This window comes from Doryrhamphus excisus, linkage group LG20 (genome assembly GCF_037039965.1).
Source record: "Doryrhamphus excisus strain RoL-2023G ecotype Guam linkage group LG20, RoL_Dexc_Guam_v1.1, whole genome shotgun sequence".
Taxonomy (NCBI): Eukaryota; Metazoa; Chordata; class Actinopteri; order Syngnathiformes; family Syngnathidae; genus Doryrhamphus; species Doryrhamphus excisus.
The window spans coordinates 12,265,001-12,278,941 of NC_136376.1; the positions used below are offsets into that span (position 1 = coordinate 12,265,001).

At 40.8% G+C, this 13,941-nt stretch overlaps 1 protein-coding gene and 1 non-coding gene across 5 annotated transcripts in view; one reads left to right on the forward strand and one right to left on the reverse strand.

Annotated features, from left to right (window-relative positions):
* Window positions 1-13,941, forward strand: part of mcu (mitochondrial calcium uniporter) — a 70,654-nt gene that overhangs the window by 11,187 nt on the left and 45,526 nt on the right. The gene's annotated exons all lie outside the window — the stretch shown is intronic.
* On the reverse strand, window positions 294-375 carry trnas-gcu (transfer RNA serine (anticodon GCU)). The gene has a single exon. It is a non-coding gene; the product is annotated as a tRNA-Ser (tRNA).

Genomic DNA, 13,941 nt, shown 5'->3' on the forward strand with positions numbered 1-13,941 from the left:
AGAAAAAGTGAAGCGCTGTGAATACTTTCCGGATGCACTGTATATGTATATTTATGTATATATGTGTGTATATATATATGTATGTGTGTACTATATATACGTATATAACGATCTTTGTCTGCTTTCACATCACAAAGTGGAAATATCAGCTTGCATAGTCATTTTACCAATTGACCTATACAATCACATATAACCAAGAAACCTGCTGTAATGCTTAATATTTGTACAAATCTGGCATTTAAGATAAGATATGCCTTTATTAGTCCCTCAGTGGGGAAATTTGCAAATCTCTCCAACGAGGATGGGATTCGAACCCACACATGCAGAGCACAATGGATTAGCAGTCCATCGCCTTAACGACTTGGCCACCTCGTCATAAAATTTGAGAACATTGCTGCCACGTGATCCTGGAGTGTGCCAACAGTGCACCGCTACATTTTCGTTTGTGAAAGTATTAGACGGGATGTTAATTACGAGCAGGTGATAATTGGAGAAAGGCTGTTGAAAACTTACTAAAAATGTTTTTTAACTTCAATGTTTTGGAATGCATGAGAAAGTGGTAAACATAGCTCACTTTGATCACATGATAATTAATTAGCAGTATACATTAGCAGTACAACACATCAGCAACAGAACCAATGTTGTAATTAGATATGCTACAGATTGGCTATTTACTGATATAACCAATATCATCTGATCCCAATATAGGCAGCAGTTCTTCTTCCTCAAATTAATGCCATCTCATTCGCTTCTTCGACTGTGATGGCAAATGCTGCTATAAATTTTAGGGGAAAAAAAAGAGGTAGAACTTAATTTTTACAACATTTTTCTCAACAAAGTAGTCATAATCTTGATTAAAAGTCAACTAAAATGACATGTTCTACTAAATTCACAAGAATCCAATTAAATAATGCTGGTAACGATACAATTTGGAAAGCTGCATAATTTTGATGTGGCACAAACATCCATATAAGGACAAGGTCAAGTGTGAAGTTGAAACAATCTGATCAAGGAATAAAAAACACATTCAGCTTCAACACATAAAACCTTATCAGCCACCAGAAATGGCACCATTGTGACGATGCCTGGGGGACAGGGCTTGTTCTTATCGCTGCGCAGTTTGCCAGAGACTACCCTAGGGCTAAAGTGATCTGTGACTTGGATGGATGACCAGCCAGTACTAACGTTAACGATATTTAGCTTTTGTCAGCTAGTAAACCTTTTTGAGCCACGGTTTGTATTTCTGAGCCGCTGCTATTTTTTAATGTTTTGTTAAGAGTATGGATGTCAGGATATTTGTTTGGTGGTATCAGTATCTTGAGAAGCTCAAAGTTGGTATTGGTATCAGTATTGGCTTGAAAAAAAAGTCCCCAGTTGTAAACAAAGGCTATAGGGACAGATTGTCAAATCAGCACATGGGGTATGGAACTGCAATGTATGTCTCCAGTCATGTCATGACCTATTTTCTCTTTACATTAAGTTCACAAAGCCTTGTTGTCCATTGTGTGTCCATTGTCCTTTAATGTTGCATGTACCGTTTCTCACGCACACCAGCTGTTTTCCTGGAGGTTGAAAGACCTGGACTAGATGTGTTCATTGAAAGGAACTACGAAACGACGAATGGTTTCTCTCTGTGACTGCTGCCTTATTAGTATGCACTGTGCAGTGTTATTTGTTCTCCAACTCCTTGTCAGAAGGAGACTGCTCAGACGACATGTCCTCCTGCCACTGGAATCTACTGCTCATCTTGCAGAGGCTGGAGCAGTAATGGATGGGACTATTGTGATGGACCAGGTCTGCATTAGCATGCTGGAAGGGATTACAACCTTGATGTGGTAAATGACTGGTGAACCTCAGCTGTTGGCATGGACTAATTAGCTGCTAGCCATGTTTCTGTGTGGCCCAGCGTGTTTCCAGTCAAGTCCGCAAAGGACATTAAACTAGGCCAATGGGTGCAAAATGGTGATGGATGGCAGCACCGCTCGGTAAACCTGCATCTTGAGGACAGCAAGCAGGTGGCCTATCCTCTGCCAGGAGGACAGGTGAGGCCTGGAAATGAAGGTCATTAGCTTCACGTCCTTTGCTGTAATTGGAGATGGAGCTCATTGCTGTGACATTACACAAATCCAGAATGAGGTGTGCAGTCATTTTGTGTTTTATATTGTGTTCCTATATTGTTGAGAAAGTGGTGTAGGAAGAATCACGGCGATGTGCTTTTAAACCTTTGCTCTGCTCATTTCTCTTCAAGGTGCTTCTGTCTCACAGTAAGTGCAAAGGCAACAGGCACACATTAAATGTTATTTGTGCTAAATTGTGGATGCTCAAGCAAAGAGGTTGTGCTTTCTTATCTGCAAATTCATCCACCTTGTTGGCTTTCCTCAAGGGTCAAATTGATGGAGCTCTGATCTTCAAAAACATGAAGACTTTTTTTAATTAATGCAGCTAATTACAGAGAGACAGAGGGAGGGGGCGACCTGTCCTTCACCAAGTATTGATTGTTTGTGTCCTTTATTTCTGCAAGTTCACCACCACAAATGAATATAGGCGGTAGAGTAGAATTGATGCTGCATGGAGCAACAGCACTGGGAATTGGGAGTACCTGTGGGGTTGATATGAATCCTACTTCGTCTTGTGTGCAAATAATAGGTACCTAATAATTGATTCATTGTTAGTAGGCATGTGCAATGTTTCTTTTGTCAATCTGATGCTGATAACATCCTGCTTTTCAAGACTGATACTGATAACCGATAACTTTTAATATCTATTTTTTTTTATGTTTGTTGTCGATGAAGGCCCTTTCATCATTCACTTTAGCCCTGGGCTCACACTTTTTAAACACCACAGTGATAGGCACAAGCCCTGGGCGTGATTAGGGGAAGTTATGACCGGCTTTTAACTTCACAGACAAAAAGGAGCGCTTGATTTTCTCACCAGCACTGTATGGGTAATTTCACCTCACTACAGCATTTAATTAAATTATCGATGATCTGAACTATTGCACCCCTAAATCGTTAGCTAATAGTTTTGTGATGCAACTGTATTACTCTCTTGAACGCATATTGATTTGAAAAGCAAAACAGTTTACTTAAGTGACCCCATCAACCAGCCGGAACTACTTTTGTTAAATACCAAAAACTGAAAGAACATATCTCAGGGGATGAAGTGAGGGAAAAGTCATCGTTTATGCATTACACAATGCTTGCTGGTGGTTGGAGAGGCCGTAGGAGCAAATTAGCACCCACGTTTCCGTCAGGCTATTGGGGTTGCATGAAAGGAAAAAAAAATGGGATCTTGATTGACTAATGACAGGTCGGCATCTGCAATGTCTGTCCGATAGATTATAGAAAGCGGCCAAGAGAATAGCATTACCATTTGCAACTCATGCACAAACCAGAAGTGAAAGTGACACTTTGGACATAAAAGGTTGTGTCCAAGTGACAACATACTGTAAACATGCATAGACATGGAGAATTCTTCATAGATATGCAGCCACATTAACTTCAGTTTGCATGGGCATTGTAGTCTAATGAAAGGAACAAAACATTTCTCAGATTTTTATGCATTAAGTGTCTTTCATACCATTTCCGTAATTGAGATATATTCTCTAATCCTATTCTGTGAACCTCTTCTGTCCAGATTTCCAGTGCTCTACTTTGTTGAACTGGAAAACCTACTGGATTGAAAATGTCAGATGCATAATTACAACCGCGCCTAAAAAGAGACAATGATATCAGTGCACAGCAGACAGAGAAGACGCATCAATGATTGGCAGCAACAGAGGAAGCCCATCTTGGCAATAGTGAGGCGTTTCTTAATTGGTTGCTATTATGTCTGAAACAGGCCTGTTAATAGCAGAGGATTCCCTCGCCCTGACGCTTCCCTCTTTCACCCAGGCCACAAGCACTATGGTAACGTGAACGTATGACAGATCAGTTAACATACTGTTTATGCCACATTATTCATAAGCTAATTTAATGTTGAATTTTACGCATTTGGACACTTGCAATTGGATAAAAATCATGAACATTCATCAAGTAGCTAATCAGCAACGCTACTATTTTAAGATTCTGATTGACTGGTACAGCTTATCATGAAAGTGTCATAAAAGTCCCATAGAAATGTAAGGAGTAATGGTCCATTTTCGCAGTTAAAAGAAAAAGAAAACTCACAGCAGACAAACAATGTCATGTTTTTTTGGTTCTCTGTAAATAGGGACTTCAATGCTACTTTTCCCACTGTGCAGCACTCTTCTCAATTGTGCATTGAATGCATCAGTCAAAATGAAACACGCTTACTAATAACGAAGGAAAACGAGGATCTCCTGTATATATACTAGCGGTATACGGGCGGTTTCTAGGGTACAGGGCCATTTAATACTGTAGTATGTGATAATTAGAGGTTATCACATGGTTTGTCTGGTATCAGGCCAGGTATCATGCCCCCAAGTGTCAGTATCAGCTGATTCTAGCACGCGGGGGCATGATACTGGGCCTGATACCAGACAAACCATGTGATGATCTTATTATCACATACTATTTAATCATGAGCTTATTATCACGTACTTTCGTTTTTCCATCATGTAACGTGCCGGAGAGTTGAATTTTGATTCGAGAGAATCAGGCTCGTATTCATCCCCATTTTCTTTTCTGATTGATAAAATAATGTAGCGACCCTGACGTGTTCATTGTTGACATGTTGTACTCTTGAGTGTCTGACTGTTCCACGTGACTGTGAATGCACCAGGGGTGGGGGCGTGTCGTGTTGAGGAAGCACTGTTGCGTTGCTGGCGGTGGCTGCAACGGCGTGGTTACGGCCGACAGTAGCCAGTATTGCTGTGTAATAAAAGCTTGTTAGCGATCACAGTCGTGTCCTTTCCATAGCGTCGGCAACAACGTTACAATAAACATAAACACGTATTTGTCTAACTCAGGCGGGGGAATACTTTCTACCAGTCTTCGTTCGTTCTTGCAGTTGCAGTCGCTCTTGGTTTTCCGACTTGTATTTGCATTTTTATTTTTTCCGATCATTTCAAGAGTGTCCTCCTCATTAATGGTGATAAAACGTTCCATTTCTAATATTCTGTTTGCTATTTTCCCTATTTGTCTTTGGCCAGGAGTGTCAACCGCTGACATGTTGACAGAGCACAGACGGCAGCAAAAAAAAAACGCTTGTGCGCTGTCCTGTGATTGGTTGTTTCACAGGCACGATACCAGAGCAGCGCGCTCTGAGTGGACAGCTACGGGGGCTGATACTGACATGGTTAAACTCTATAGTTTATCAGTATCACTGCCCTTGGCTTTGACACAGTATCATTTCGGCCTTTTCCCGTATCATTCATGGGCGGTTTCTAGGGTACAGGGCCAATTAACACTGTAGTATGTGATAATATGGTATATACTACTATTAGTAGTACTAGATTTTGCCAATGGAAAAGCATCAGTTGCAGGGAGTGTGGTGTGGGCCAAAGTAGTTACCAATCAGTGTTAAAGTGCTATAGTGTCTTGTCTTTTTTTTAATTTCAAATACACTCCACTATTTTTATTGTATTTATTTCTACAGGGCAGTATCACTGGTATCCACAAGCAAAGATCAGGCTTTTGTGTTGGTAACAAATCTGCATGCAGACTTTTCCCTGCTGGGTGAAACATAGTGGTGTAGTGTTACCAAGGCAATGAGGGCTTAGCCGGTCACAGTTAAACAAGATATATGTGACGTGATTTTTGTGTTCAGGGCATGGTGGCTAATAGGAGTGCAAGTTTGTTTCCACTTGAGAAGGATTCTCCCTCTTCGGTGGCTTAGAAATCCGTGTTGCCAAGCAGACGGCTGTTTTTTTCCCCTTTTTGTCTGGTCCCCATTCACTCCCCAGTATTTGGCACATGTTAGTTGTAGCCGTCACTTAGGCGTTTTATTGCTACTCTACATTTAAAGCCCGGTGCGATTAAATGAGCGTAAAGATTTGACACGTCTCTTTAAATGGAACTTAAGAGGAATTCATTTGCCATCAAACTCTAATTAATGCAAATTAGAAGTTCCTAGAAAACTGAATATAGCTAAAACATAGAGATTAGTGTAAGAGTGTATTATACTTCTTGTTTCTAATGTCCATCCATACAAAAAGAAGTGTCAACAAGTGGTACTATACTCACAACTGTTTTGCCCTTTGTCCCTTTTCCAACACTGCTCTGAAATTATCCTCATGCATTTTTCTTGTGATGCAGCTGGCAACCTCATTAGAGAAGCAGAAGTCAAGTACTAAGACTTAACTGAGACGGATCTGTCTCTGAGCACATTCAGGGATTCGATGAGGCCCAGGGAGCTAGACATGCATCGCTTGTCTTGTTTACACTTTAATTACACATGTTGGAGTATTGCCATGGAAGACACACACAGGAGATTCCCAATGTATAGGGAAAATAAAGATGCTTCCCTCTTTCCAACAAGCCTCCCACAACGTGAACTTAAAAGCATTTAAGTTGCATTCAGGCTGACCCAGGTGGTAATTGCTCAGTCTCCTGACTACCTAACTGCTGGTTTTAAATGAATTTGCTGATTAAGCTCACTTTTAATTAACTCTTATATCAGCAAGTGGATCAATGACCAGGGGAACATAGAATTAACATGCCTGTCTCAGAGAGCAGAGCTGGCTGGCAAGAAGAGGCGGAAGTGGTAATAATGGGGCAGTTCTTTTTTTTTTTTTTGCTTCTTCTGCACTTTCAAGCCTAATTCAGATCAATCAAGCAATTAATGGTGTGCTGTATGTCTTTGTGGCATAGAGGTTTTAACCATATAATCCTTTTTGAAGGATATTTTGGAACATGATACTGCATTTAATGATATTCTCCATAGCAACGCATGTTGACTGTTGTGTATATTGGGTTTAGCGTTCTAATTCTGAATTTGACCGGATCTCATTTTCACCGTAAATAGCACTACATTAGAGTTTTGGGTAATTTCTACATCCACTTATGTAATTTGATTAGTGTGCATCCAGAACTGTAGGGATGCCTCTATGCTGAGGACATCTTCAATCACAAGTCAGTACTGCACTGTGATGTGGCAAAGATAATGCAATGTAATTTAAATCCTCCTGCTGCCATACTATAGTACATACCAATACTTCTTATATTGCTTTCTTTTCAATGAGCATATGCAACAAGTTGAAATCTGTCATGTTTTTTTAAGCAGACTGAGCTGCAGCATATTGAGATGCTACTAGTGTTGGGAGTAATAAAATCTATAGGAGACCATATGTGATGTATGTGGCAGCCTCTTGCTATAAGGCTAATAGGCAAGACACAGCAAGGTTGCATCATCAACATGCATTATCACGATAGAGTGAAATTTATATTGTTCCTATTGTATGTTGCTTATATCGGCCATTCCTAGATACTACTAAGTTGTACTTCTCTAGTGTTTTTGTGTGTATGTGCGCAAAAAGTGTTTTTTAAATTACTGGAGGCTCCTTAATGGCTTTTTCCATTGGTTTCTGTATGGAGTTCCACTGGGGAGAGGTTTGTCCTTTAGAAAGAAAGCAGCAGATAATCGCCATTATAGCAAATACCCATTCAGAAAGCTGTGCGATTGTAAGAACAAAATGTTGAAAATGTTGATATGAGATGCAAAATACATGTAATAAATTATATTTTTTATCGCAACTGAAAAAGCAGAAGCAAAAATAATGTGACACATACATGTACATAACGACATAGAATACTTTATGGCAGCATATTTCTCTGCAGATTTGTGCAAATGTCTTTTTCATGCGTTCAGCAAGGCCCAACAAGAAGCAGCCTATCATACACTATTTTGCATAATATCAAGCAACATATCATGCATTATCTTGACTATTATCCACATCTCAGGCAGACTACGTGAGCTAAAACCCAACCCATGGGACTCCATCTGGGTATGAAGTGTCATACTCCCTCCTTGGACTAGAGTGTTCTCTCTTGTGTCATATGAAAGTCAGGTGGGTCTGACGGGATGATGTGATGGTTACAATCCTTTCTCTTGTCAAAGGCACCTCCACGAGGCTGGCCAGTAACAAGATTGCTTATGTGACTTTAATCTATTGTTGATGAGGTGTCTTGACAGATGCTACATACAGATTTGGAAATTATTTTGCATTTCCTTGATTTGGAGCCCACCATCGGCCATCTCTGTGTGGAGTTTGCATGTTCTCCCCGTGCATGCGTGGGTTTTTTCCGAGGACTCCGGTTTCTTCCAACATTCCAAAAACATGTTAGGTTAATTGGCGACTCCAAATTGTCCATAGGTATGAATGTGAGTGTGAATGGTTGTTTGTCTGTATGTGCCCTGTGATTGGCTGGCCACCAGTCCAGGGTGTACCCCGCCTCTTGCCCAAATACAGCTGGGATAGGCTCCAGCACCCCCGTGACCCTCGTGAGGATAAGGGGTAGAAAATGAATGAATGAATGATTTGGAGCCACTGCCAACTCCCTGCATGACTAGTGATCGTTATTTCGAGTGTTTATGTTTAAACGACACATAGTACATAGCGCTTGTGCAAATGAAGATTGTGTAACTTCCCTGTATATTGCTTGTACACAGGCCGTCACAATGCATTACAGACATACTTCTTTTTGTTCAAAATGGAATGTTACAGCAACAGCCGTCAGGCATGAGAAGGCTGTAATTGTTAATCATAATTGACTTGGCATCATGCTGTTAACTTCACCTTTATGGTCCATACCATTTTAATTATTTTTTTTAGGTCTGTTAATACTGAAGTGTATGTTCCCTGTCAGTGCTCTGCTGGGTCTCTTAACCAAGCTTCAACTTTGCTGATGGAGAATGAGGAAGAAGTGGTTGGCCCACAACACAACAGTGGTTACCCCACCCTCAGCATAGACTAGACAGCATAGACTTGTGAAAACAATTCACAAATATGCTGAATCTTTCTATCTCTTGCTCCAGGTACTGTGGAACGTGCTCAATTCATGTCAAGTAAGTTGGTTGTGCATTTCCCGTACAACAAGAGTGCATCAATTGCAAACTCTAATGGATAAAACTGCTTATGTATATAGTTTGTCGTATGCGTATTTAAAAAAAAAAAAAAAATATATATATATACAGTGCATCCGGAAAGTATTCACAGCGCTTCACTTTTTCCACATTTTGTCATGTTACAGCCTCATTCCAAACTGAATTAAATTAATCTCTTACCTCAAAATTCTACACAAAATACTCAATTATGACAATGTGAAAAAGTTTTTTTTGGACTTTTTTTGAATTTATTAAAAATAGAAAACAAAAAAATCACATTTACATAAGTATTCACAGCCTTTGCCATGAAGCTCAAAATTGAGCTCAGGTGCATCTTTTTTCCACTGATCATCCTTGAGATCTTTCTACAGCTTAATTGGAGTCCACCTGCAGTAAATTCAGTTGATTGGACATGATTTGGAAATATAATAACTGTCTATATAAGGTCCCACAGTTGACTGTGCATGTCAGAGCACAAACACCAAGCATGAAGTCAAAAGAACTGTCTGTAGACCTGCGAGACAGGATTGTCTTGAGGCACAAATCTGGGGAAGGATACAGAAAAATTTCTGCTGCTTTGAAGGTCCCAATGAGCACAGTGGCCTCCATTATTCGACTAGTCAGGATAGAAGGAAAAATGAATGCAGCAATATTTTCATCCAGGATATCTCTATATATTGCTGCATTCATTTTTCCTTCTATCCTGACTAGTCTGCCAGTTCCTGCTGCTGAAAAACATCCCCACAGCATGATGCTGCCACCACCATGCTTCACTGTAGGGATGGTATTGGCCTGGTGATGAGCAGTGCCTGGTTTCCTCCAAACATGGCGCCTGGCATTCACACCAAAGAGTTCAATCTTTGTCTCATCAGACCAGAGAATTTTGTTTCTCATGGTCTGAGAGTCATTCAGGTGCTTTTTGGCAAATTCCAGACGGGCTGCCATGTTCCTTTTACTAAGGAGTGGCTTTCGTCTGGCCACTCTACCATACAGGCCTGATTGGTGGATTGCTGCAGAGATGGTTGTCCTTCTGGAAGGCTCTCCTCTCTCCACAGAGGAACGCTGGAGCTCTGACAGAGTGACCATTGAGGCCTTGGTCACCTCCCTGACTAAGGCCCTTCTTCCCCGATCGCTCAGTTTAGAAGGCCGGCCAGCTCTAGGAAGAGTCCTGGTGGTTCCAAACGTCTTCCATTTACCAATAATGGAGGCCAATGTGCTCATTGGGACCTTCAAAGCAGCAGAATTTTTTCTGTATCCTTCCCCAGATTTGTGCCTCAAGACAATCCTGTCTCGCAGGTCTACAGACAGTTCTTTTGACTTCATGCTTGGTGTTTGTGCTCTGACATGCACAGTCAACTGTGGGACCTTATATAGACAGTTATTATATTTCCAAATCATGTCCAATCAACTGAATTTACTGCAGGTGGACTCCAATTAAGCTGTAGAAAGATCTCAAGGATGATCAGTGGAAAAAAGATGCACCTGAGCTCAATTTTGAGCTTCATGGCAAAGGCTGTGAATACTTATGTAAATGTGATTTTTTTGTTTTCTATTTTTAATAAATTCAAAAAAAGTCAAAAAAAACTTTTTCACATTGTCATAATGGAGTATTTTGTGTAGAATTTTCTACACATCACGATGTGTAGAAAGAGATTAATTTAATACAGTTTGGAATGAGGCTGTAACATGACAAAATGTAGAAAAAGTGAAGCGCTGTGAATACTTTCCGGATGCACTGTATATTCCAGTATAGATCTTACGTCATTGGTACGCATGACGTACAGCTTTTGCATAGTTCTTGTAACCATCATATGAAGCCCGCACGGAACGCACAGCCAGTACTATAATTGCAAGTTTTGCCGTTGGTCGTAGAACTTACAACCAGACGTCCAAGCAGCCTTGATTTTGTACGCGGTATGCACATTTGACTTACAAGTTGCATGTTGGGTGCGCAGCCAAAGAAAAAGCAAAACTCTCCTTTTTGTGCCTGGTCTCTTGAGATATGCTGAAGTCCTGCTTTGGACGTGTATTTTTCTCGGAATTTTTAGTCTATTTACAAATTGGATGAACTCTGCGGCATTGATATCCTGCAGATCTTCCATCAGCTCCAAGCACGCAGCCTCCCATGTTTCATACACGTCAACCTGCTCTTTGTTATAACACTAAGGATTGTTCTGCTTGTTCAAAGACTTTTGTTTGATATGAACCCAGGGGAATAAATCCAAGCAGCACGCAGGGTTGCAGACAGTGTTTTCAGTTTCACTACAGTCTTACTCATCCTTGGCCATCCAGCCAGTCATCCACTAGTCTATAAATAGGATGGAGGAAATGTTGGAGAGGACACTTTTGCTGGAGAATGTACAGTATTACCATGGAAACTGTGTACATTTGGTGTTGCTTTTATGATTATAAAGGATTTAGGGCAGCCTTCAAGGTTAGTTTTGGCAAAAAGAAGTTCTGAAATGTCTTGTTGTTGAGTCAGAACCGCGTTGCCATAGCAGAGGGCCAATTTGAAAGCTTGTCTTCGTTTGGTGGTTGCCGAGGTCTGAGTCACCTCGGTCCTTAGAGACTAGAATAAAGACTGTTGTGAATTTGGGAAATAGACCAAAACCTGAAGGTCATCAGTTTCAAGGAACACAAGCAGTAAAATACATTTTGGCCTGTTCCTATCTCAGTGTACTCAATACCGTCTTCGATCCTAATGTTCTAAAATATCTTTTTTTTTTCCTTGAGCAGACAAAAGGGTTGACAGAATTGACAGGCTTATCTAAATTCAAAAGCAACATGTGACAGGTTGATTTTAGGCCACATGCCATACCATTTTAAAATAGCATTGTGTTCCATTGGTACAGTGGGGCCTCTATTTATGGATATGAGACAAAGTCAGCTGATGTTATTTATGGATTACATCTGTCCCTCATTTATCGCGGTTAACGCAATAGATTAATTTCTGTGAGGTGGGGTTCAATATTAATAAATTGAATATTTTTGTAGTTATAGCATAGAGAACCTGTTTCTGGCATTCTGAAACATTTTTTACATTGGTAGAGTCCTGTAAACATTAAATAACACCAATCTAGAGTCTTGTGACATCCATTTTATTTTTCCCAAATTCTGCTTCATTTAATTCCAAATTCATCCTCGGCCATCTCTGTGTGGAGTTTGCATGTTCTCCCCGTGCATGGGTGGGTTTTCTCCGGGTACTCCGGTTTCCTCCCACATTCCAAAAACATGCTAGGTTAATTGGTCACTCCAAATTGTCCATAGGTATGAATGTGAGTGTGAATGGTTGTTTGTCTATATGTGCCCTGTGATTGGCTGGCGACCAGTCCAGGGTGTACCCCGCCTCTCGCCCGAAGACAGCTGGGATAGGCTCCAGCACCCCCGCGACCCTCGTGAGGAAAAGCGGTAGAAAATGAATGAATAATTCCAAATTCTGTTTTTTCTGTTCAGTTTGTATAATTCTGTCTTTGGCCTTTTTACACTTTTTACTGTTTTACCCTCTGCACATTCATTCATTGATTCATTTTCTACTGCTTATCCTCACGAGGGTCACAGGCGTGCTGGAGCCTATCCCAGCTGTCTTTGGGGGAGAGGCGGGGTACACCCTGGACTGGTCACCAGCCAATCACAGGGCACATATAGACAAACAACCATTCACACTCACATTCATACCTATGGACAATTTGGAGTCACCAATTAACCTAGCATGTTTTTGGAATGTGGGAGGAAACCGGACGGAGTACCCGGAAAAAACCCATGCCCATGCTCGTGATTAAGGAAGATGTAATTACTAATTTAATTCTATTTTAATGACACCCTTATCTGATTTACTCAATTAGATAAGATATGGCAAACAGCGCTCTTAATTTGAAGGCCAGAAGTGTGTATTGTTTGTGTGTTGGGAATGTCTATTGGGAATGTTTATGAGCTGGGTGCAAGAATAAACGTGTCTCTCTGCTTTTTTTTTTTAACTCCATCAGCGTGCACTGTATTATATTGAAGCGGTAACACAACACTGGGTCAACATGCAGCCCAAGTCGCACACACACAGTCGCACTAGCATTCCCTGCTAAAACAAGCTAACCCAGCTAGCCATTCATGCTCCATTAAAGGGCCTATTATGCAATTTTTTCCCTTCGTATTGAGTTGTGGTCTCCTATAGAGCAGCTACACACAATAACCAGCACAGAAAACTTTTTAGATTTTGCAGAATCTGCACCTATTCCAGCTGTATTTCCTTTGATTTGTGCTTCCTACCAAAAGGTCTGTTGTAATTTAGTCCACCCACGGCCCGCCTCCTGGCATGCCAACTGAACTGTGATTAGTCACACGCCCAAAGTGCCTCCTAAGTATGAACCATATAAGGAAGTCTACCCCTCTGTGGCATCACAAAGGCACAGTTTTGCCACGCCTTTTGAAACAGAGTGTTTTAAGCCATCCCAAACTTCTTTCAGGGCTCACTTTCAAATGCACGAGTTATTTATTTTGTTGTTTTAGGCCGTTGTTTTGACATGTTTGGTTCGGAAGTAGCTGGGGAAATACTTCCCCACATGAATGTTCGTTCTAGCCACAATTACATAATTTCTTTCACATTATGACACCTTCCGCAAGAGTCCGCGTTTCTGTTTGTATTAGCCAATTTGGCTAATTACCTAATATAGTACACAAAGTTTCTTGTACTAATGTGGGTCAATCACGTTAAAAAATAAAAAAAAGAATAGCATGAGCCTATTATCCATCCTCACTATGATGTTTGAGCATGAACTGATGAAGCCTGCATGGGGAGTACATAAACTCCACGAAGAGAGGTCCAAGTCAAGGTTCAAACCCAAAACCCCACCTGGCTGTAAGATAGATGTCGTCCCGCAGGCTTCACCACAATGCCTTAGCATTAGAATAAAACTACAATTTACCCAACAATGTGTTTTCAAT